General features: G+C 43.0%; 1 protein-coding gene across 1 annotated transcript in view; it reads right to left on the bottom strand.

Annotated features, from left to right (window-relative positions):
- The window catches only part of ST8SIA3 (ST8 alpha-N-acetyl-neuraminide alpha-2,8-sialyltransferase 3), a 58,933-nt gene that overhangs the window by 13,561 nt on the left and 19,407 nt on the right, over positions 1-25,965 (bottom strand).

The following is a 25,965-nucleotide window of genomic DNA, read 5'->3' as shown; positions in this document are numbered from 1 at the left end:
GTCCCACTGGTATTCCAGGACCCAGAGGAAGAGGGGCTTTAATCTCTCTCAGCCATGGTGTCTCAGGGTTTCTGAGGAAGCGAGTGCACACTAGCAAGGGTGGACGGGGGCATGGGGGTATTGAGGAAGAGACCAGAGTGGAATATCTGAAAAGCAGTGGTCTGTTCTGGGGCTGGGAGAAATTTGGGTAGGGCTGGAGCCTGGGAAGGAAGGGCTATCCATCCTGTGGGGATGGCCCCAAGACAGCATCTTATTTTCATTGTATCCCTTTAGTGCCAGTGCAGCACCCAGAACACATGGTGCTCAGTGTGAAAAGAAGGCAGGGAATTTTTCTGCTTTCCAGCATACCTAATGGCCAGACCAGGGAGTAGGCTTGTCTCCAGTACTGATTGTAGAGAAAGATCATCTGCTCCACTGGGACGGATGAACTGGCTTGTCTATTGAAGAGGCTATATGTTAATTAAATTAAGCATTTAGATTAAGTTAGGTTAATGTTAATACATGCACATAGTACAAAATATAAAACATGGTAAGGATGAACTGTGATCGGTAAAACTCCTTCCCACCTTTATCTCTCAGCATCTTGGTTACCTTCCCTGGAGACAGCCGCTGTTGCTATCCAGAGATACTCCATGCATTCATACTAAGCATATGAGCACATATTCATTTTTGAAATGTAAGTGCTGAGACCAGTCTGAAATGAAATTTATTTCAAGGCTTTTGTCTGTATCTCTGCAAAAGATATTTTGCATAGCATTTTAACATTTCAGGTGTTTGCAACGATTACATTTTCTAGAAGCTGAGGAATTACTCATTTTGCAACTACATACAAATGCTTCTCTTAAAGATCAGTGAAGTGTCTCTGTGTGAAAAGAAAATAAGAACTTCAAATAGTCTTTTTCTTCACTGAATAAATAAAATATATTTGGAAAGCCACCTTAAGGCTTAAGGCTTTTTGTGGTCCAGTCCCTAGGAAATGGTTTGGAAGGAGCTATTATGTTCAATTGTGTTTATCTCCCAGGCCCTTGCATAGAATTTTGACTTTTCAAATGTTTGCAGCGATTACTTTTTTTTAGAAGCTGAGGTATACTTGAAGAAGCTACTTGAAAAATAATCTTACAGCTAAGTTTTAAGCTATTCTTATTAGCTATTGTGTCTCTTTACTGCAGTGACTGTGGGTATAGGAAATCACCCACGGCTAGAACAGCCACAATAACATTACCTGGGTACTGTCAGGGGAGGTGTTTTCAAAAGCAATCTAATTTTAGCTTTCATCTTGAGTTTTTGGGCAGTTTTTGTACCTTGTGCTTCTGAACTGTAATTGTCAACAACACATCTTTGAAAGCAGAAGGGAAAAAATTCACCATTTTGTTTGTGTGTTATTATAACAGTATAAAAATGGTAAAATTTCCATGTAATTTTGAAAAATGCACTGCCACTTTCTGATGTACTGTGGAGTACTGCTTCCACAGAGGAAGCGACAGGTGTTGTTGAAGGCTGAACTGCTAAGTGTCTCCTTCCCTGGGCACTGGAGCCTCTGCACCAATCATAAGCACGTACCTCTAGCTGAGATTTCTTGTCTTCTGCTCACAGGGATTTCACAGAGACAAAAGGTCACTAGATTTCCTAGTATTGAAAAACTAGGTTTATAGGAGCAAAACAAACAAACAAACAAACAAACAAAAAAGATTGAGCTATACCATGTTTCAAAGTGTGGACCTGCATGTTCTAGCTCAAGTCATGCTCACAATAATGCTATGTGATAGGATTTTCATTCCTTTTCGTAGACACGGGAAAAAGACACTTGGGGAGGTTAAATAACTTAGAGAAGATCACAGCAGCTTTTTAAGAGATGGGATTTTAGTATAGGATTGAAAGACTACAAAGGTATTTCTCTTTCACCAAACCTTGTTACCTCCCACGCCAGAAGCTTAGACTGTGTGCACTGGAAAAAGAAAGATGCTTCTTCCAAGTGGATGTTTCTCATTTAAAAAACACTATTCACAGTAGCCTAGAAATGGAATCAACCTATAAATGCCCATGAAAGGATAAATGGATAAAAAAAACCCTGTTGTATGTATACACAATGGAATACTATTCAGCTGTAGAAAGAAATGATGTCCTATCATTTGCAGCAACTTGGATGGAACTGGAAACCATCGTGTTAAGTGAAGTAAGTCAGGCACAGAAAGACAAATACTACATGGTCTCACTCATATGTGGAATCCAAAAAAAAAAAAAAAAAGTGGTTCTCATAGAGGCAGAGAGTAGAATAATGGTTACCAGAGACTGGGAGGGGATTGGGGTTGAGGGGAGGAGAAGGAGGGACCAAAGGGTACAGAACTATGCTGTCTATCCTAAGTGAATCATTGTACAGTATAGGCACATATTGAAACAATGCAGCATGTACCACAAATATAAATTTAAGTAAAATTTTTTTAAAAAAGGAGCCAAAGATGTAGTTCTTGTGTTGGCTTCTGTACCCCTTTCTCCTTATGCCAAGCTTTTTACAAGCTTCTACAAAGGATGTTTGGACACAAGGAAAGTGACTTCTCAATGGACAAGAAAATTGATGTAAACATATGAAGAATCCCTTATATCTTTCAGAATCCTATTTTTTCCTATTTTACAGTTTTACATGCAAAGGAATCAAGGGCTGTTGAAGGTGATGTAAGATGAAGGAGAGGTTGGCTTTGGGCACCTGTACTTCTGTTTTGAGAAGGGCAGTTCTGAAGTGAGCCTTCCCAGGGGGAGAAGAGTTTGGGTGGGGACTACAGGGCAGGTGTAGGTAGATCAAGAGTGTCATGAGCACCTTCTTCCTGGTGGCAACCGGAGTAGCAGGAGCAGGGCAGGCTCAGAGGGAGAGGAAAGTAACTGATCTTCCCCAGGATATCTCTGACACTTACACCAGTTATCTAACACCTGGCTTAACTCCTGGTTAGTAGTTTGTCTGTCTTTTTACTTTTGCTCTGAATCCAAGCTGCTTATTAGAAAAAAGAAACTCAATTATTGAGTATGCTATTTCATAGACAAAAAATTGTATTTCTAATATTTTTACCTAAGGAAAACATCAAACCAAAAGTGAGCAGACAGCATGTTGTAAAAGTATTCTTCACATCTATGACCATCTATAATTAAAGAAAGACTCTATTGGACCTTAGTCACTACAAGCAGGAACCCCTGCTCACCTGGAGACAGGTGCTACCTCAGTATCAGTCAGAGTTTGCAGAAGATTGAGAGAAGTATTGCTTCATTTCTTGGGGACCTGGCATGACATGTATTATATCGGTGGGTATATCCAGGTGCCCAAGTAGTTCTCAAAGTGGTCACTGAATTCTACTGCTGGTTTTGGCTCAGATCTGGAGCAATTCTTCTCCATCTGCCTGGGGAGTCAGACATTCCTGATGCTGCAGCATTGCCTCAATCTGTCCTCTGCCTCCCCCTCTCTCTATAACCATAGGATTGACAACTTAATGGGCACCTTACAACATGAAACTTACTTTTTAACCTTTACAGCAGCATCCTTCAACTCTTTAGTTTTATGCTGGATGCTTGTGTTGTTTAGCAATTTTAGGCAGGATTTGCAAGACTCTGGAAACTGCATCTATTATAGATCTGGTGCAAGGCTAGCTGTGAAAAAGTGAGAGTTGTGAAAAGTATTAGACCTTTAGATAGTAGCAGTGAGCACTTATCAAAGGGCACTGTCTTTGGGAGCTCAGTGTGGAAAAGGATGCTGGTTCCACGTAGGTCTTTACAGTTGATAATCACTATCTTTAGGTCCATCTTTGGGGGAAAAACTGACAACCGTATAAATCTTACATTTTTATAGCACTTCAATCTTTTTTCAAAGTACTCTCACATCTATTATCCTGTCTTGACCTCTCAAGGAAACTCTGAGTTGGGCACAGCAAGTATTTCTATCCTGATTTCACAGATAAGACACAAAGAAGCTAAATCACACGGTAGGGCAGAAGGAGACTGAGGCTAAGCATCCATGTCTGACATTAAAACTGCTAGTCTCTCTACTAAAAACACACACCCCTCTTTCATTCTCTGCATCTAGCTTCCACCAATAACATTCTACTGGAATCGCTCTTTTTTTTTTAATTGTAAACTTCTTTTAATTAATTAGTTACTTTAATTGACAAATAAAAATGGTATATATTTATCATGTACAACATGATGTTTTGAAATATGTATATATTGTGGAATGGCTAAGTGGAGCTAATAAACATATGCTGGAATCACTTTCTTTAAAGCAGTGTTTCTTGACTCTATCTGCACATTAGGGTCCCCAAGCCACTGAAAAATAATACCAATGTCCAGGTCCCAATTGAGTCAGGATCTTGGGGTGGCTCCCAGGCATCTTTGTGTTTTAAAGATCCTCAGGTGAGTCTGACACAGAGTGAGGATCAAATACCATTGCTAGAAGCTTACCAATGGTGATCTTCATGTCAAATTCAATGACTTTTCCTTTGCTACTAGCCCGGGGCCATTTGACACTAATTTCTTCTTTAAATTCACTCTCCTTTTGGCTTCCATGCAATGACACTCTCTTGGTTCCTTGTTCTTCTCTGATGCTACCTTCTCCGTCTTGTTTTCCTATTCACAAGATGATGTTTTGTCCCTCCCAACTCAGCCTCATTCTTTTCTCTTTTATCCAGCCACACAGGATACAAGGAATAGTGTAGGACTTTGTGCAAAGGATCATTCATTTTCAAAGGTTTGGGCATTAGAACATAAACTGTGCAAGGGCAGAGGCTTTTCTCTGATCACTGCTGCAGCTCCCAAAGTTAGGACAGTGCCGGACACATGCTCAATAACTTGATGAAATGGTCACATCTATGTGACTGAATCTCACTCATCTCTGTCTACACCGTCCTGACCTGTGTTCCAGTCCTGCCCCTGCAATGCCATCTCTTGCATGTGCCACCATCTTCTCAAAACCAACCTATTCAGAATAGAACCCATCACTTTCCTTCCTCCTACAAAATAGTTCTTTTAAATGTTCTCCGTCTACTTCACTGCTTCCAGTAGCCTCAGCCTTCCAGTTCTTTGGATCAGCTTTGACTCTCCCTTCTCTGTTATCCTGCTCTGCATCACAGTCTCTCCTTTCAGCAGACCCTCCGTGCCCACAGTCCCTGGTGGGAAGGAGTGCTAGGCTGTGCTGTGGGCATTGAATAGGTCAGGAGTGGGCCCACCCATCCATTGACCAATTGCCCGTTTGGTAACCAGAAGAAAGGCTCCTAGTTCCCTCTGGAACATGGAGGCAGAACATTGAGAGTATTGACTGACAGATATGGAGGAACTATCAGAGTGACCTTGTGAACTGACTTGCTTGGACACTAAGTGGCTTTCTAGATTCAGTTCCAGGTCCCATGAATTCTTTATAGACACATCATTTTTCTTAAGCTCACTGATATGAGACTCTGTTCTGACAACACTCATCCATAATCAATTATATCAATGTTGCTATTAACATTTCCATCTTTGAAAATAATATATGTTTTCAATTTGCCTCTTCCTTTCGTTTTGTACCACCTAACCAAGGTCCTAACCACCTCCTGCATGAACCAGTTAATGACTTTCTAGCAGGTGTATTTGATCCTTCTTATCTCCCTCACCCCCTCTTATTTGCTCTCCCTTCTGCCTGGACTTCTTATCTCTAGCTTAACCATCCAGGGAACTCATATTTGTCCTTTAGGAATGTTTTTTTTTTTAATGAGATAAGAGAGGATGAATGCATCAGGGATTAAGTAACAAAATGGGTCTGGAGTCCGCGTGCCAGGGCTTGAATCCGGGGACCAGTAAATTAACTTGATGAACTAGGTAAAGCACTCTCTACTTCAGTTTCCTCACCTTAAGATGGGAACTGGTAGTAATTATGTCAGAGTGTGATTGAAGGGACTCAATGAGTGGAGTTAAGTGACACATGTAGCACTGTGCATGGCTTATACTAAATGCTGAAGATGTTTGCTTTATTACTGGCATCTCTTCTAAGCAAACACCCCCAGTTTCCTGCCCTCATTCCTCACTCTCCAACACAGAGTTAGAATTAGGCACTTCTTTTCTCTGCTCTCATCAATTACACATTTTCTCATTATCCTACATCTTAGGGCTAAGCGTTCTTTTGCATACTGAATTTCACATGTGGATCATTACATGGAAACTTGGTTAATCCAAAAGCTTTGCATCTTCTACCTAATACCTCAGAACAGAATGCGGCTCCTGACTGGTACCTGTAACAGGCACTGTTGGTGGACTCCCCAACACCCATCTCCTCAAGAACAATTCTTGATGAGTCTAATCCTATTATGGTAATTCCATATTCTTGCCATGTATTCCTTTGAGGGCAGCGTGAACCCCTTCTGGCCAATAAGACATGAAAAGAGTTGTCTGGGAGGACTTCTGAGAAAGATTACCTTGGTTTTATAATAAGACCTGAGGACGAGCAGTCCCTCTTCTTCCCCAGGACACTGTTGTTTGTTGTGAAGTCTGCAATGGTAGCAGCCATGTTGTGACCATGAGGGCTGATAGCTGGGGATAAAACTAACACTGAGGATGGTATAGTGGAAAGGCAGAAAGAATTGGGTCTTTGAAGATGTCATGAGCCAGTGGACTAACTGATCCTGCAGCTTCCCTTTGCTGGGACCTCTAGCTATACGAAAAAATATTTCCTTATTGTTTAAATCAGTTGAATCTGAGTTTAATTTGTCCAAGGCATACTGACATAGTGCCTGTGCCATGTTGTTTAAGCTCCAACGTTTTTTTTTTTTTTAAATCAGGTCCCTAGTCTGATGTCCCTGAGGCCTCTTGAGGAGATACTTTCTCAGTAGTGATAGATGAGGGCAGTAGTCTCTCCCTCACTGCCTTGCACTTCTTCTCTGCTCCTGCTCCCACCTCATCCAAGCTCAATAGGCTGAAAGATCTCCAGCTGATCAGGGAAAGGGAAAAGGTCCATGCCCAGGGAGCAGGAGCAGCAGGGGGAGGGGGAAGGAAGGGTAGGGAGAGAACTCTCAGAGCAATGACTGCCATTCACGGGGGCCTCTGGAGGGGGCCTGTGCCAGGCGCACTGCAGACATCCTCACACTGAATTCTCACAGATATTCCCAGCAGCCTGCAGGTAATTACCATGTCCCCATCTTGTCAATGCAGACACCGAGGCTCAAAGAGGCTAAGTAACTGCCTAATGCCACAAAGTGTAGAGGTCAAATTTCTTCTTCTAAGGTTCAGGTGTTTGAGATCCATGAATCCTTGAAATCATAAGCTCATTTGTGTGTGTGTGTGTGTGTGTGTGTGTGTGTGTGTGTGTGTGTGTGTGTGTGTGTGTGTGTGTTGTGTATGTGTTTCTGAGCATTTTTGCAGGAGGGGCTTGTGATTCCTTAATAAGTTTAAAGCTCACAGCAGTAAATGATGGAGCTGAGGTTCAACTCACTTCCACCTTCCTCCTGAAGCCCAGGTTCTTGCCTGTACCTGTGTTCCCCACAGGGTTTAAGGGTCAGGTCTCCTTCCAAATGCAGCCTTTTCTCTGACTCCCTGTGGCGTTCCTTCCTCTCAATCTATCTGTACTTCCCAGGCATTGCCCACTTCAATGGGCACAAACTTTTAGGATAGTGCTGTGGGTTGAATTGTGTTTCCCCCACAAGATATGTTCATGTCCTAACTCCCAGTACCTGTGAATGTGATCTTATTTGGAAATAAGGTCTTTGCAGATGTGATTAAGTTAAGACAAGGTCATACTGTATTGGGGTGGGCTCCTATCCGATGACTGGTGTTCTTATAAGAAGAGGAAAATTTGGACACAGAGACACAGAAGGAAGACATAATGATGGAGGCAGAGATTGGAGTGATGTGGCCACAAGCTAAGGGATGCCAAGGATTGCCAGCAACCATAGTGAGGGAGGAGAGAGCCATGGAACAGATTCTCCCTGGGAGCCTCCAGAAGAAACCAACCCTGCCAGCACCTTCATTTTGGCCTTCTAGCCTCCAGAACTGTGAGACAACACATTTCTGTTGTTTTAAGTCACCCAGTTTGTGGTAATTTCTAATGGCAACCTTAAGAAACTAAGACAGTGCCACAGAATAGAAAACCATGAGCAAATTAATAAATTAAGAGCTTCATTTGCATCTGACACCAACATGACCTTGGGGTCCTTTTGAAGAACAGTAAAAGGCATCACTCTCTCCTTTCACTGCACAGCAAACAGAACTCTGAGAGTCAAGGACTCACTCGCGTGGCTCAGCTGCTAAATGACAGAGCCAGGATGCAAACCTGTGACATCTGAATCCAAGGCCCACAGTCCACACAGCTCACCTCTCAAGGATGGGGCAAAGATGGGGTAGAATGAGGGCAGGTGGTGAGTGGAAGAAAGATGAAAGGGAGAAGGAAATGGAGAGGGGGTGGGGAGGACAGGAGGTAGAGACCCATGGCAGGAGATGAAGGAAAGGCAGAGGGAGAGAGTGGGGAGGGGATACGGGAGTGAGGAAACTCTGGACAGTTCCCTGCCCCCGTGCAGTCTGTGCAAAGGACAGGAGCTCCCAAGGTTCCTGGGAATAAAGCCCTCATGGCCCCTTAGAGGCCAGCACCATGTCCCTACCCCATGCTGCTCTCTCTGCCCATTCTTCAGCCCACAGGCGTCCTCCAAACCTTGTCAAACTTCCTCCCCTTTTCCCTTTCTTCCCAATGGTCATGGCCAAAAGTCAACTGCCTGGATGTGTATTACAGGCACAGATCACCTGGAGAGTGTGTGAACCTGTGCACAGCTGTCTTCTCTACCACTTCCATCTTAAGTGGGCTGCTAGACCCATCGAGTATGGGTGTAGTTTGGGTGCTGTGAAAAGCATTCTACAGATGCATGGGATGGGATGCTGTGGTCCATCTTTGCACAGGCTTTTTTTTGTTGTTGGATAATCATGCTTACTGTTTTCTCAAAGCAACCTGTTTGTAGTACAGTATTCATTCTGCCCTCCTGTTGTGAGGCACCCTCCCAAAAGAATGCACTTACTCGTGCAGAAAAGGGCAGTTTATTCACTCCAGCTGACCAGCGACTGTCTCTCAAGGAGCAACCAAGGGAGAATGGCCCTGGGCCTTGGTCTTGTGGGGTTTTTAAAGGCAAAAACCACATCTCGTTGGCACATGGGTTTGTCCAGGTGCACAAAGCAAGCTAGGGAGCTAGGTCACAGAAGCAAAGAATGAGCCGTTAGAGCAATCAAGCATACAAATTTTCATTGTGTATGGTTCCTGTTCCCATGTAATAGTTCACTGTGTATGGCTCCTGTTTCTATGCAACGGTTTTTGTTTCTATGAGAAGGTCAACAGTTTCTCATGCAGAACGGGGGGTCGTCTGCAGGTCAGACAGGGGTAAAATGGAGTTACTTAGGTTAAGCAAGCAACTCTACAGAAGCAGATAGCGTATATTATGAGGGTGTAGGGAGCTCTGTTTCACTCCCATTCCCCTATGGGGAGTCCAGACTCTAGAGACCAGCCATCCAGGTCCTCTCTACTCTGATTCCAATGGCTTCTGAGACTGATGCCCAACATTCCCCCTGCATGTGGATCCATTTCTTCCTTTCTGGCCAGCCAGCTTTTGTCAGTTCAACAACATAAAGCATTAGCTTTGCTTATTTCCACCTTACCTTTGCATCTGACCTCTACTTTGCTTGAAGAACCTATCCCTGCTCCCAATACATTTTCCCAAAGCATCTTCAAGCTCACCTGAATACTATCCCTTCATTCAAAAAATACATATGTAATGAGAATATACCATGTGCCCAGCAGTGTTCCATGCCCTGGGGATCTAGTGGTGAATGAAACAGACAAGCTTCCACTTTCCTGGCAGTAATATTATGTGAGTGACAGATGCAGATGATAAGTAAACAAGATTATTTTACATGGTGCTAAGTGCCATGTAGAAAACGTCAGAGGAGAGGTGATAGAGTGGGAAGTCAGAAAAGGCCTCTCTGAGGATGTGAGAGCAAGGAGCCAGCCAGGTATTCGAGGAAGAGGGAGCAGTAAGTGCCATGGTCCAGTGGCAGGACTTTGCTTGGTGTGTTGGAGGTACAGAAAGGTTAGTGTGGTGGAGGAAGTCAGGGACGGGGTTGGCACCAGATCCCATAGGCCCTTGTGTCATGTGGGTTTGGACTTTATTCTCATTGCAGTGGGAAGCCCTTGGATAGTCTTAAGCAGTGGAGCAGCAGGATTGGATTTATAGTTGTGGAAGTCACTCTTGATACTGTGTGAAGAAAGAGAGTTTAATACAGGTAGGACTCAAGGAAGCCACTGAGGGATGGTGAGGCATCATGGGGCTAACGGCAATGGGGAGCTACTCCTCCCCTACTGAAGGGCAGGAGAGGAAGCAGCCACAGAACCTAGAGAGGGTAGGTGATGAAGGTGACAACTTACGGGAGCTGTGGCCTTCAGTGAAGAACGCAGCCAACCTATGACATATAAATATCTGACTTTATGCTACTCCCAGCCTCTGATCTCCAGCTGAACCCAATCTAAAGCCAGAAGACAAGGAAGCCCATTGATGCAGCTCAGATCCAGACACCCATGCCGGGCAACAAAGCAGAGTGGAGCAGAATGGAGAGAAGCTATCGGAGCGCAGTCAGAAGAGAGCTGTCGCAGGAATCTTGCCTCTTCCAATCTCCTTTCCTTTTGGAGCATAGACTTCAGAATTACAGAGGCTGTGTTTCATTTGAACCAGAGTAAAGCTATCCCTGTCGTCGCTATCGTCGTCATCATCATCATCATCATCATAATTCTTATGTACACAAAAGGAATCTGAATAGTTCAAGGTGACTTGGTTCATTGTAGCAGAGCAAGGATTATATCCCCAGCCTTTGGACTCCTGGCTCTGTACTTCCTCCCATCACCCCCCAAATCTCCCCAGCCATGTTGCTCCTGTGCCCACATGGATGGTTCATCTTCATCTTCATAAGCTAGCCCCCTCTCATGGCCAGCAGCTCATCATCAAGGATCCTTGCACAGAATCCCCTGAGTCTGCACACAATCCAGCTGCTCATTATTCCTTATTTATACCACGTGCAACATCACTCTAAAGCTCCTGGGAACTGGGAACCCAAGAGCTACACCAGGTCCTGATGAAATCCCAAGACCGAGACTGGAATTACCAGCGAGGAGCTGCCTGATCTAAATGGCCTTTCCTTTCAGCAGGACACAGTGTTCTGTTGCTATGCCTCCTGCCAGCAAAGGCTGCCTTGCCGGGATGGTTCCTCTCTAGACATGTGCAAGGAGATGTCCTAGGCAGGCAAAGGCTCCATTGGTTTTGAAATAAAGGAGCTGTTTTTCAGGGGTTCATCCCAGGAACCATAAAATGGAGACAACCTAGGGCTTCAGTCAACCCTGTGATATTAGAAACAGTAGCAATTCTTGAAAATTAAGAGGACTTAAGAAGAATAATAAAAAACACCAGATAATATTTATTTTGTGTTTATTATGTTGGGCACTATTCTAAGCGCTTTCCATGTGTTATCTGACTAAATTCTTGCAACAACTTTATGAGGCAGGTTGAGGTGTTACCACAACAATCCACCTATGTCTTCCAGGTCCAGTCACTCTGCCCCATTCACGTGGCTGACTGTCATGCCTTCTCCTTTCTCCTTAAACCTTGCACCTCCTTCCTCATTCTTCTCAGTTGATGACTGCTCTGAGAAAACAGAAGCAACCAGAACAGGACTCCCACAGCTGTAGGCCTTCTACCATTTGAGCAGAGGGTGTCAACATGCCACCGTCTACCCCTCCCCTCCCGTCGCGGTGGAAGATGGCAGCCATTGTTCTTGTGCGCTAGGCCCTATCCACTCTTGCCTACTCTGGGGCCCTGTGTCACCCAACTCCTCTCCTCCACCGCCACGTCGTTGCCCTCTGCTGGTTCACTACCAACCTTCTTAATTTCTCCCATCTTAAAAATATTTCCTGTCTTGATTTCACATACTCTTCTAGCTACCACCCTGGTTTTCTGTCCTTTTTATAGCCTAACTCCTCAAGAGAGTTTTATATTCTTGATGTCTCCAATTTCCTCCTGAACATGCCCTCCTGAGGCTTTTGCCTACACTGTTCCACAGAATCCACTCCTGCCAAGATCAACAGTGACTTCCATGTTGCTAAATCTAATGTTCCATCTTCAGCCCTAAATTCACCAGGCTTTTAGCATCATTTGACACAGGTCATCACTCCTTCATTGAAATGTGTTTATCTCTGAACCCAGGCACTTCATGCTCCTGTGGGTTTTCTTCTTCCCTAATTGACTTTTCCTTCCCAGAATTATTTTCCAGATTCTCCTCATCTCTTCAACCTCTCAACCTTGGAGGACCCCCAAACCCAGAACTCAAATTACTATTTCCTATCTATACGCATTCCCTAGATGAACTGAACCAGTCTCATGGTTTTAAATATCTACATATGCTGAAAGTTTCCAAACTTATATAAGGGTACTTTGAAAAGCTTATGGGAAGATTTGTATTATCTTTTAATTCTATTTTTCTTTGAACTTTTTGAAGTACACTCATATTTCCAGCCTGTACCTCCTTCTATATTCCTGACTTAGTTTTCCTCCATAACGCTGATCACCACCTGACATTCTATATATTTTACTTATTCGTTTATTTTCTACCAGTGAAATGTAAACTCTATGAGGGCAGGGATTTTTCTTCGAACTTCATATTATGGAACACTTCAAATATACAATAAACTGGATGTGAGGGCTATCAGGCTATGACATCTGTCACCCCATTGATCACCAGGGTTGATTCCACCAATCCGAATGCTACACCAAGTGTCCCCTTTCTCCGTTACTGCTCCATATGCATCCCTTCCGAGGCTGCACGCTCTGTTGAAGAGGATGACCATCCCCCATAGAGGAGAGGGCTGTTTTTTGGTCAAGGGTGCACAAGTAGCTGTGTTTCCCTGCTAGAACCTCCAAACAAGCTCTCAAATATACAATAAACCCCTTGTATCCATCATCCAGCTACAATAATCACCAATTTCTGATCAATTTTGCATTATTTATACCACCCTATCCACCATCACTGGATTAATTTGAGGCAAATCACAGTTATCATGTCATTTAATCCATAAATACTTTGATATGTACCTCTAAAAGATAACGACACTTAAAATATAGCCATAGTCATCCATTAATATCATCAAATATTCAGTCAGTGTTCGCATTTCTCCAGTAGTCTCATAAATAATTTTTTATTGTAGTAAAATACACATAACATGAAATTTACCATTTAAACCATTTTTATGAGTACAGATCAGTAGCATTGAGTTCATTCACACTTTTGTACAACCATCACCACTGTCTATCTCCAGAACTTTTTCATCATCCCAAACTGAAACTCTGCACCCATTAAACACATAAATTATTTTTTAGTAGTGGGTTTGTTTGTATCAGAACATGTAAGATTCATAGACTGCATTTGATTGATATTTTCAAATTTATAGGTTTCCTCCTCCCTCTCTCCTTGCCATCCCCTTTGCAATTTATTGTTGAAGAAACTGGATGCTTTGTCCTGGATCTTGCTTATTGCATTCCTGTGATTTCATTTAACACATCCCTCTCTATTTTCTGCAAACTGGTAGTTAGATCTTGAGGCTTCTTCATATTCAGGTTTGGTTTTTGTGTTTTGCTAGAAACACTTCAGAGGCTGTGCTGTGTCAGGAGTCCTATGGTGTCTAGTGGTCTCTCGTTTTGTGGTGTGAGCCGCTAATGATCATGGTCCAGATCCATTCATTCATAAGGGGGTTATAAGACGGTGAAGCCTATCATTTCTTTTTCACCTATTATCTGGAATACTCCTGTAGAGTGAAACTTCCCTTCATCAACTATTAAATTATCCTATTAAGCTCATTCAGGAAAGGCAGATTAAATGCTCAATTTTATTTTTTTCAATTTTCAGAATAATACATCTATCATCCTCAAAATATGACCATTTAGAAAACATCTACTTTAAAATTTAAAAAATGTAAAAAAATCTTATTGGGTTTTAGTTGGTCAGTGTAAGTTGACTCCTGAGAAATTTGACGCCTGAGAACTTTTGGCACATTTGACAACAGCCTTGTTTTCAGAGGTGACAAGATTTTTCAGGCTCATCTCATACATACTTTGCTCTAGACCTGGGACCTTTCTCTGTTTTGTTCACTGCTGTATCCCCAGCATTGTTCAATGTGTCAGAATAGTGCCAGGTACACGGTAGGTGTAAAATAAAAGCTTGTTGAATGAGCGCATACATCCCCGTTTTATAAATGAGGAAACAGAAGCTGCTCAGCTGGCCTTGGTAGTGCAGGACTTGGAGCCTGGGAGTCTGCTTTCAGACTCTGTCCTCTTAACCAAAACATCACTGGTACTCACTGAGCTGTAAGATGGGCCAGGATGAAAATACAGTTGTCCAGGAAATAGTGGCACTCACTCATGAATGGTCAATCCAGAGGGCGTTCCTGAAAGGAGGAAAGTCTGCTGGGGGCTGTCCCATCCTTGCAGGCACCCCCCAGCGCTATATTCTCGACGATGAACCTGTATTTACCATGCTCTGAAATAGATGTCTGACATGAGTTACTTTATGTCCATTTTGTACCATCCCTGAGTGCTGTAGTATCTGGATTTGGCAGATGAGGTAGCCATGGCTCAGGGAGGTGGGGTGGTCTGACCAGAGTCACACAGCTGGCCAGTGGGAGAGCCAGCCCAGAGTCTAGCCCAGCCTGATTCAAAGACAGCATATGTTCTTACTGTGGTTTCTGATTCCCACTAGACTTTGGGCTGGGTATTCGTTAGGGAAGCCCCTTATGGCATATTTAGTACTTTAAGTTTGTATTTGCCACAATGCCCTGTACTATGCCAGGGTCATGGCCGACACTTTGCTTCGAATTGTTGCAGCACGTAGGCTGATGCTTTGAGTCTGAGGGTGAGGGGTAATCCTCTGGTCTCTCCTTCTCACCTTCAGACACATTTATGCAGGTAACAGAGACATTCGTGGTCTGTAGCAACTCAGCACAGCTGAGATGAATGGGCAAGCTGGGTGCGGCGCCTCCACCACAGTTTGAGGAATGACAGAGTGACAATGAGGCTGCTTAGAGCGGTGGCCCCCAAAGTGGGATGTACCTGATGCCTGGCTAGAGTAGAGAAAGAAAACATTAGACCTTCTAGCGGCATTCAATTTTTAACTCATCCTTTGAAAATGCCTATTTTTATGTATGCTTTGTAATGTGCTCCCAATATACGATCATTTAAACATTTAGAAATTATAGTCAATACAAGGACAGTTGACTATAATTTCTAAATGTTTAAATGAATGTATATTGGGAGTGCATCTAAAGTTTTTATTAACAGAGGTGAGTGATCAAAAGCTTTGGAGACCGTTGGTTTAAAGAAATTCCTGGCTGGCACCCTCAGTGGACCCTTATGGAAAATTCCAGGCTGCCATTACCTGAGCAGAAAGGTAAGGAAACACAGTTATCTATACCACCAATGATTTGAACAAGGATTTTTTGTAAAATCTGCCCATTTTCGGTCTATTCCAAGGGTCCAAACAGCTGGGTTTGCTCCTCTCTGGACAGGTGCATGAGCTCGTGGTTGGGTGAGGACCAGCATTAAGTGGGAGGCTCTGAATGCTTTGGCGCCCTGTAAGCGAAACCCACAGGGCCGTCCCTGCACCCCACTTTTCCCGGCTGTGCTCTGCTCTGTGAGTTGTTCATTTGTTGCTCTGCTCACCCCCCCTCCCCACCCCATGCTACTTGCCTTCTTTCCAGCTGCCCTAGATGGTCTCTTTGGCCAGATTTACTTAGATGCCAATGTTGGGGGGAGGGGTCTGGCCAGGGTGGCCTGACCCCATACTGTCCCCCACGGCACTGAATTTTGGAAGGTGGCATCACAAATGTCCCCTCTCCTCACTGGTGCTGGGAAATGGGGATTGTGAGGGTTTATGATTTGTAACAGGGAGTCCTACTCTGACACAAAGGGGGGTGGCTGGGCTGAAGAAGTAGCCAAGGCCACTAACCCTGAGAGAGGGCCGAGTATAATTTCAGGAGCAACAACTGGGGACTGGAAGCAGGTGCTGAAGTTGAGGACAGCTAGGCTGCTGAGGACAAGCAGCTGAGAACAAGGAGGAATCCAGAGGGAGCCCCTGCTTCTCTAACTGGGCTACTTGTACCCTCCATTGTAGGGTGGGGGGAGTGTGGTATATGCTGGCGGTATTTTAAACCACAAAATGAATGTGATGTGGTGCTTCTTCCTGGGGGTATCAATTTTACTTGAAGAATGAGGAGATATTTTAAAAATAAATGCAGAAACATTATGGAATAATATTTTTAAAGCACATCATTTTTTTAAGGTAAAAAACAGAGATTTTTTGGCTGTAGATTATTTTATGCCTCCTTTCCAGACTTCAGGGATTTGCCTTTCCTATCCTCTGCTTGTGGGAAGCCCTGCACTGGAACATTGGTTGGGGGCTGTTCTGTGCTAAGGGCCAGAGGCCAAGGAGACAGGCTGCGTCTGGCTCCTGTGAGCATGTGAGAGAGATGGTAAGAAAGGCTGACTTGCCTCCAGCACAGGGCCCTCTGCCAGGAGCACATCCTGGGGGTCCCAGAAATCCGACCCCACCCAGGGGTGCTGCTCTCTTTTAGCCTCACCACCCTCTGCAAGCAGCTCCTGCCTGTCAGTATCACTTGCCCTGGGAACTGGGACTGGGGAGTAGTTTCCTCTGTCTCAGAGCTGAGGGCTTTCCCGGAGAGAGGAGTATTCTTTTTAAACTGGATCAGGTGTGCTTATGGGGAGTCTGAGGAGAAGGCTGTCTGCCTTTGTGGTGTAGAATCTCTGAAGGTTAGAGCAGAGAGGGATGTGACAAATCTTCTGCCTGACTCCATTGTTATATGCAAGGATCCCGGAGCTCAGAGAGGCGACGGGCTAGCTTGCCTAGTGGCAGAGGCCGATTCAAAATACCCTCTTGGCCTCTATCCAGAGCTGTTTATGCTCCCCAAGTGCTTTTCATTTGAGGGCAACTGAACAATCCATCTGCTTCAATAAGGCCCAGCCTTGCCACAATGGTCAGTATTTCCTAGGACAGCCTTTGCTAGGGATTGATTCATACAAAAATATACGCACAAGGATCTTTATAGCAACATTATGGAAAATAGTAAATATATGCAGATTGGTTATATCCATTGGGAAAGACCCATCCAATGTAATGATGTTTATCATTAAAAATCTTCTTGGGGAAAATATGCACTAGGATAGGGTTTCAGTCACAGATACAGGGTCAGTGGGAATGGCAGTGTGATCTCTGGGGGCTGGACTCTGGGTGTTTTTTATATTTTCTTTGCAATTTTGTGTATTTTTCAAGTTTTCCACAATGACTGTTTGTTATATTACTTTTATATTATTTTACTTTTTAAAATGTAAAATATAATGTCTTTTTTGGCTGACCATAGGTACTCATTCATGAAAGTTGTCAATATGTTTTACAGTCCCTGGCTTCACTGGGTTGCCCATACCTTGCCTCTAGTTTGGCTTTTCTTTTCGTTGAAGAGTGCCCTTTAGTAGTTTATTCAGACAGGGTGTGTGGGTAGTAAAAAAAATCTATTAGTTTTTGTATCTTTCAAATGTCTTTATTTTGCCCTTACTCTTGCATGATCATTTAACAGAGTATGTGGTTTTTATCACATTTTCCCTCAGCACTTAGAAGATAGTGTTCAATTGTTTTCTAGCATCCATGCTGCTGATGAAAAGATGGAAGTCAGTTTAATGAACATGACTTTGTAGATAATCTTTTCTCCCTCTGTCTTTTTCTCATAGCTTTTATGATTTTGTCTTTAATCTTCTGCAGTTTCAGTATGTCTAAGTAGGGATTTATCTTTGTTTATTCTGCTTGGCTCTTTGTGTACACTTTTAATCTGAAGACTCATGATGTCTCATCAATTTTAGCTATTTCCTCTTCAAATATTGCCCAGCTATCAGTTCCTCAGTTCTTCTAGAAGTCTGACTACATGCATTTGTGAATTTCTCAGTCTATCCTCTATGGTTCTTAACTGTTCTTTTTCTTTTTTGATTGAGGTAAAATTTATATACAGTGAAATTTTCAGACCTTAAATGTATAATTTGCTAAATGTATTCACCTGTGTAACCACAGTCCCAAAAAGATTTAGAACATTTCCATCACCTAGAACATTTCCTTATACCTCCTTTCAGTCAATTCCCATTTCTCATGGACAGCTCTTCTGATTTTTTTCATCATAGAGTAGTTTTTCTTGTTCTCAAACTTCTTATAAATAGAATCATGCAGAATATAGCATTTTGGTCTTTTTCACTAAAAATGTTTTTGAGATTCAGTCATGTTGTTACATGCACCAGTAGCTAATTCTTTTCTTTCTTTCTTTCTTTCTTTCTTTCTTTCTTTCTTTCTTTCTTTCTTTCTTTCTTTCTTTCTTTCTTTCTTTCTTTCTTTCTTTCTTTCTTTCTTTCTTTTTTTAAGCTGAGTAATATTTCATTGTAGAAAAATATCAGAATTTGTTTAATTTTCTTGTATTATCTGGGGTGAGGGGAAGTCTACTCTATGGATTGCTTTTTTCGTGACTACTAGTCACATTTCCTATGCCTTCACATGCCTAGTGATTTTTGGTTGCATACTGGACATTGTCGTTAGTATGTTGTAGGGAATCAGAATACTGTTATCCTCCTCTGAAGAATTCTAACATGGACTTAAATCACTGAATGGTCACTTTGAACTTGTGGAGGCTCTTGGTTTTGCCTGTAGTAGGGGGGAATGTCTGTGTAAAGTTCAAGGTATTTACCAAGCCTCCCCAACTTGATAGGAATCAAACTCCAAACTCTGGCTCTCTTGTGGTGGGCATCTCATATCTCTTCTCAGTTTTTTCAGCTTCCCAAATTGATTTCTGCTTGCCTTTCTGGAATCCTTATTATGAATGTGCATTTTAGGGGTGAGCCAATAATTTAAGGGAAGTTTAGATGCAGATTTTGGTCCCCCATGCTATGGCTCTCTCCTTTCCAGCATTTCTTCCTTCAATTTCCAGCTGTTCTGAAACTCTGTTCTCTGACACGTTATTAAGACTGCTGCTTTCTGCTAGAGTTCTAGCTACTGTATGGACTGGGATCTGCTCTCAGCTGAAAACGACTACCTGTCATCCAGTGTGGTTTTGTATGTTTTTCAGATTCTCCCTGCTTTTTGTTGTTCTTCAGTGTCTTCACATATTAATTATATATATATATATATCTTTTTTTTTTTTTTTTACAGAGTTCACAGTTGTTATGTGTGAGAGGGTTAGTTTGAAACAAGCTACAATATTATTACTAGAACTAAAACTCTCCTCTTAATCATTTTTAAATATCTCAATGTTTTTGTTTCTCTGTGGTATGAGTGAATTATTCTGTCCTATCTTCCAGTTTTCTAATTCTCTTTTTAATTGTATCAAGTTTAGAGTTATCTCTGTTTTATTTTTTTATTTTTATTTTTGTGGCATGCAGTGTGTTGTTTCAATACATGCATATAATGCACAATGATTCACTTAGTATAGATAGCATGGGTTTGTACCCCTTAGTCAAGCCTTCTCCTCCCTTCCCAGCCTCTGGTAACCATACCCTACTCTTTACTTACATGAGAGACCATGTGGTATTTGTCTTTCTGTGCATGACTTATTTTGATTTCTCACTATTTATTTTTAGTGTGTCTCATAAGTTTTTGTTTTATGGTTACAATGAGGCTTACATAAAAATACCACATGTTATAGTTATAAGAGATTATTTTAAACTAATAACAACTTAACTTGGATATCTATGAAAAAAGAAAAACAAAACAAAGCCAACTCTATCCTGTGGTGCCATTCTTCCACACTTTTTTTTGACATTTTCTTTCAAGTTATGTGTTTCAATATTGCCTGTCTCTTAGATGGTGGTTGTACTTGTTGTTACCTTGTTAGTTTGTCCTTTAGTCTTCATACTAAGGATGTAAGTGGTTTATTCACCCCTCTTAGGACATTAGAGTATTCTTTTTTTTTTTTTTTTTTTTTGTCGTTTTGTGACCAGTAAGGGGATCGCAACCCTTGGCTTGGTGTCGCCCACACCGTGCTCAGCCAGTGAGCGCACCGGCCATTCCTATATAGGATCCGAACCCGCGGTGGGAGTGCCGCTGCACTCCCAAGCACCGCACTCTCCTGAGTGTGCCACGGGGCCAACCCGACATTAGAGTATTCTAAGGTTGTCTATGAACTTACTTAACTAATAATTATGTACCTTCAATTTTTTTCTTGCTGCTCCTTAATGTCATCTTCTTTCAGGTTGAAGTTTAGAGTTATCTTGTCTACTTGTCTACTCTGTTTTTTTTTTTTTTTTCTTCTTCAGGACTTCTATGGTTATTTTTCATAATTACCTGTTCTTATTAATTGTGCTTTTTGGTTCAATAATCTCTTACTATTTTAAAACAGATATTATTTCTTTTATTGTTTTGGGGCATTATCACAGAAGTATTTAATTAAAAGTCATTTTTTATTGCTCAATTATTTCAGTTTTGTGTGAAGTGATTTTTATCTTCCAATTGTTGATTTTTCTGGTTATCACTTTTAGCATTAGTTTTCCTTTTGAGTTTTGGAGTATTAGTTTGCAGACTCATTTTGAGTGAAGGGGAAGCTCCCCTGCCCCCCGCCCACTCTTTTCCTGTGGCTAACTCTACTTTATCTAGTACTTTCACAGGTGTCTGTTCTTGGCTCCTGTGGTATCTCAATCAGAACTAAGTGTTGGAGTGTTGGCTTGGGGATCCCAAACCATGATAATATTTCTGATATCTCAGAACCACTCCCCAAATTATCAGGCAAAGAATATGTCCCACCTCACGTGCTTTTGTTAGAATCTGACTAAAGGTTCTCAAATCAAGTGATGGGGTCTATGTCCGCTTGCCTTGCTTGTAAAATGATCTTTGGGACTCCCTCATCCAGTAGATTATGATGGAGGTGACACGGTAGGACTTCTGAGTCTAGACCATAATTCCAAGCACTTCCACTTTGCTCTCTTGGGACTATCACTCTCAGTTTTGGAACACAGCCACCACACTATAAGGAAGCCCCAATTAGCCCACGTGGAGAGAGCACATGTAGAGACTAGCCAATAGCTGAGGTCCCAAGCCGCACCAGCAAGAGCATATTAGTCCGTCTGTGTTGCTTATAACAAAATACCTGAAACTGGTTGAATCATAAAGAACAGAAGTTTATTTGGCTTATGTTTCTGGGGCAGCTGCGTCTGGCCTGGGTCTCAGACTGCTTCTATTCATGGTGGAAAGTGGCAGGCAGCTGGCAGGTACAAGCAGATCACATGGTGAGAGGAAGCAAGCGAGAGAGAGAAGAGGTGCCAGGGTCTTTTAAACAGCCAGCTCTCATGGGAACTTATAGAGTGAGAACTCACTCAGGTCCTCCTCCCCCAGGGAGAGCATTAATCCATTCATGAGGGATCCACCCCCATGACTCAATCAGTTTCCAACACTGCCACATTGGAGATCAAATTTCCACATGAGTTTTGATGGGGACAACACATCCAAACTCTATCAATGAGCCTCCAGACATGTGAACAAAGGTGCCTCCGGGTGATTCTAGCCATCGAGTCACCTCCAGCTGAGGCCCTGGAGGTGCTTGCTGTGCCCCATCTGAATCCTTATGGTACAGAATCTATAAGCAAGGTAAAATGACTTGTTTTACCTTACAGAATTTTGGGGTAGTTTATTATGCAATAATAGTAACCAGAATGCCTGTTTTGTCTAGCAGTTTGTCTAGTAGTAGGAATACCCTCTCAGGACTAAATGATTGTTGGCTTGGGACCTGGCCCACAGTAATACTGCTGATATCTCAGAACTGGTCCCCAAGCCAGTGGGTGCTTGGCCTAGGCCCAGATATGGAGTTGTGTCTGCTTTTCCTGGCCTCCCTGGGGCACAGCTTTATCTCAGCATCAGCCCCAGGCAAGGGTATGAGGAAAGCTCTGCCATCCTCTCTTCACAAGCAGGGAACCCCCAGCCCACCCCTGGTTTCAGGTGTCAGCCCAGCTTCATGGAATTTTTGGTTTCTTTTACTCCATAAGGACCAAACTTCTCAGCTGGCTGAGTACATCCTTCTGGACTCAAGGCCCAGCAAGCTTGGGGCCTTAGCCCTTTTCCTTCTTTTTTCTGATTCTAATCCATGGGGATGTATGCCTCATTTTGTATCTTTTTAATTTTCTCTATTATATTTCACTTTGTCATTACTGTGCTTGGATGGAGGTGGGTTGGGGAGACTGCAAAACATGAATTTATAACACCACTTCAGCTGAAAATCCTTTTATGCTACTCATAAAGTCAGGAGAAAAGTCATTGAAATCAATACTGTATCACCTCTGCCTCTCAATTTTACACTTGTTACCCCTTTTTAGTACCCACTGTCCCCTTCTTCCAGTTCCTTCATCTGTCCACTTATCTCCCCTGTCATTTAGCTGGAAAGAAGAAATCTGATGGAATCACTCACTCGTACTACAATTTTGGGGAGTGTGATAGACAGAATAATGCCTCTCTCGAATGTCTATGTCTTAATCCCTAGAACCTGTGAACCTATTACCTTACATGGCAAAAGGACTTTGCAGTGTGGTTAATCTCAGGATTTTGAGATGGGGTGATTATCCTGCATTACCTGAGTAAACCCAATGTAATCACAAGGGTCCTCATAAGAGGGCTAAAGGCAGGGAAGGAAATGTAACAAAGGAAACAGAGTTAGAAAAGGCTGTGACAGACAGGGGGTGGGGAGGGAGAGGGAGAGAGAAACTAGAAGATGTTGTGTTGCTGGCCTTCAAAATAGAGGAAGAAGACCATGAGTCAAGGAATGCAGGAAACTTCTAGAAACTAGAAAAAGCAAGGAAACAAATTCTGTCCTGGAACCTTCAGAAAGAGCTGCAGCCCTGCTGACCCATTTTAGACTTCTGACCTCTAGAACGTGAGAGAATAAGTTTGTGTTGTTTTAAGCTATAAGTTTGTGATAATTTGTTATAGCATAAGAAACCAGTACAGGGACTGATGATTTAACCTCCCTAGAAATGTTTGAAATCTAAAATGGGACTGTTGGGAAAATAGAATAGTTTGGTCAGGGCCGTCGCCTCAGTCCAGTTTGGCGTGGTTCAACATTCATTGTAAGCAAATTGTGTGTGTGTGGAGTTAGTGCACACGTGCGCCAATGTATCTTTTTAGTTTTGTTGCTATTCTTGTGTTCTTCGGGGGGAGAGAGAGAGAGAGAGAGTAGAGAGAGGAGTCTTAGTGAAGCAGGTGGGCAGGCGTCTGCCTCGGGTGTCCACATGGCACAGCTATGCTTTCCAACCTGTGGCTCCAAGGACCTTTTGGCCAGTTACCTAGCTCACAGACCTGTGTAAAGGGGTCTGGTGACCCAGTCTGGTATGTGAGGGGTCTGGGGACCGATCCTGGCATGTGAAGGGTTTGTGACCCAGTCTGTGAATGGGCTTGAGGGGTCTGTGAGCTCCAGACCCAGCCCTAGTGCAACAATTGGCCCAGTCAGTGCAGGATTACTGGCAGGTAAAAGAGGCTGACAACTGGCATGGTCACCTAGCTTTACAAAATTAGTGTCATGAACAGGATTAAGAGCTAGACAGGGACCAAGAGCATTACTTAATTCCAATGAATGACTTTGTGATGGTGAATTTCAGCCACGTAGGTGGCTACTTACTTCATCTACAAGGTCTGCTCCAGGGATGTTCTTCTATGTTATAATGCCTGGACTCCCTTCATTACTGCCATTGCTTTGGAATAGGTTTACTTCTCTAGAAGCTTCCTTCCACAATGCTATTGAGGTAGGAGTGTATTAGCACTGGAGCAGGAAGTAGTTTTAGAGTTGAGACAGGTACGGTGGAGGGAGGAGGATTTGAAAACTGATGAGGTTCTCAGCCAGCAGGCTGGAGGCCTTATGGAGCCCCAGGCACCTTGAAGGAGAGGCCAGGTTAGTGCAGGGAGACAGCCAAGCCCCTGGTTGGCCCAGCGAGGTCCTGCCCTTCAGTCCTACAGGCCTAATGAGGTCATGTGGCAGCTCCTCTAACAAACTGTGTGGAGGAACAAGTTGTAGTAAGAAACAAAGGTGATTTTGCTTCAGATTCTTCAGAGATAGCAATATGTCAGCAGCCCCCAGAGAGGCTGAAAGTAAATGAATCAGTGCTAGAAAGTGAAGGATACCATCCGCACTGAATGGTGAAAAGGACTCCTGAACAGTATCTTCATTGATTTTTCCTGTAATTGACACAGCATCTTGGTTTGCCTTCAGGCCTCAGAAGGAGAAAACGGGGAGCCCTTGTACACAGAGCTTCCTTGTGTTGGAATTTAATAAAAAAAATTCCCCTGAATGAGCTCCATCTTTCTGCTTTCTCTCTCCTATTCCCATCTCCTTTTTGCTTCCTTCATTTCTTTCTCCTTCTCTCTCCTCCCAATCTATCTATCTGCCTGTGCCTCTCTCTCACTTGTTTTGTTTTGTTCACAATAAGGACTTAAACAATAGATATTGCAGTATGGGTAACCTATTTTTGCTGGATGTGACCTTAGGAAAGAAAAAAAATAGCACATTCCATCTTTCATGCTGGCTTAAATCTCATTTGAACAGAAGCTCAGTATTTTTCTGGAAAAATTTATCACTCACAGTTGCCATGTCTGAGAAGTGCCCTCTGCAGTAGGATGCAGAGAAGGCCTGAGCTCCCTTCAGGGGCTCCCTGGGGTCCACCACACAGGAGATGGGAAGATCACCTCCTCACCTGCAGGGCTGCCCCCTGTACCTCGGTGGGCAGAGCCTGGGCCCTGCCATGTTGCTGGTTATGGATTTCACAGATGGGAGAAGCAGAGGTCAGTCAGATAATTTTCAGGACAGTCACTTGAAATGAGTCCCTCTGTAGGGCGAGCCTGATAGCCAAGGTGGAACACCGTTGCCAGCTTGAAGCTGCCTTGATAAGGATTTTTTTTTTTTTTTTTGAGAGAGAAAAAAATCAGAGAGAAGGGTTATCAGATTTATCAGCAGCTTCTGGGATGTGCCCAAGGAAAACAGGATTTGGTTCTGGGGAAGGCAGATTGTCTGATAATCTCTCTTTGTACCAGATATGCTTTGCCTAAATGTACTGAGAGGAATCAGAGAGCATTTCAGACATTCTAGCATAAAGATATTTCATCAGGCCAAAAGTGTCTTGGCACAGAAGAGGTTCAAAAATTAAAATGAACATTAGGGGTTTGTTTTTGTTTTCTGTTTGTTTGTTTTAGAGTTGGCTCCAAATTTGCCTTTGGGAACCATATTCATTCATTCAACAAATATTTCTAAAGTTTAATGTTGTGACTACAATGGTCTGTAACAAATCAGATGGAATGTTGGGGACATAAGCTTCGATCCAAGACTTTTACAAGTAAATGTGAAACTAACAGTTTGGTAGGTGCTATGAAGAAGGTGTGGTGGGCTCACAGGAGGAATAACAGAGGGGACTGGCTTGGTCAAGGATGACAGAAATAGTTCCCTGAGGAAGCAGTGACTCAGTGTTGGGAGATGAAATATGCAGGAAGGGTAGGAATTAACAGGAGTTAATCAAGTTAATCAAGAGAAGGGAGTGGGAGAGTGTCTAAGAATAAGGGAGGCATGCTAAAGGCCCTATGGCATGGTGGTTTCAAGGAACTAAAAAAAGCCTCAGCCAATTGGTCAGCACAAGGATTGGGAAGAATGCAAGAAACAAAGTTGGAGAGTCAGGCCCGGGGCCAGACTGTGTTAAGGATTTTGTTTTTTCATCTCAAAAGCATTTGGATGACTTTTTAGCAGCTTTAAAGTGTGTGTCTATGCCTGTGTGTGCATGCCTCTGTGTGTGTGTGTGTGTGTGTGTGTGTGTACATGCCTGAGAGAGAGAGAAGGAATATCAGGTGTTGGCTGGGACTAGGATAGAGATTGAGAGAAATGCATGGATCTGT

The sequence above is a fragment of the Cynocephalus volans genome, chromosome 13, assembly GCF_027409185.1.
Source record: "Cynocephalus volans isolate mCynVol1 chromosome 13, mCynVol1.pri, whole genome shotgun sequence".
NCBI classification, from domain to species: Eukaryota; Metazoa; Chordata; class Mammalia; order Dermoptera; family Cynocephalidae; genus Cynocephalus; species Cynocephalus volans.
This window is presented reverse-complemented; position numbering and strand designations above follow the sequence as displayed.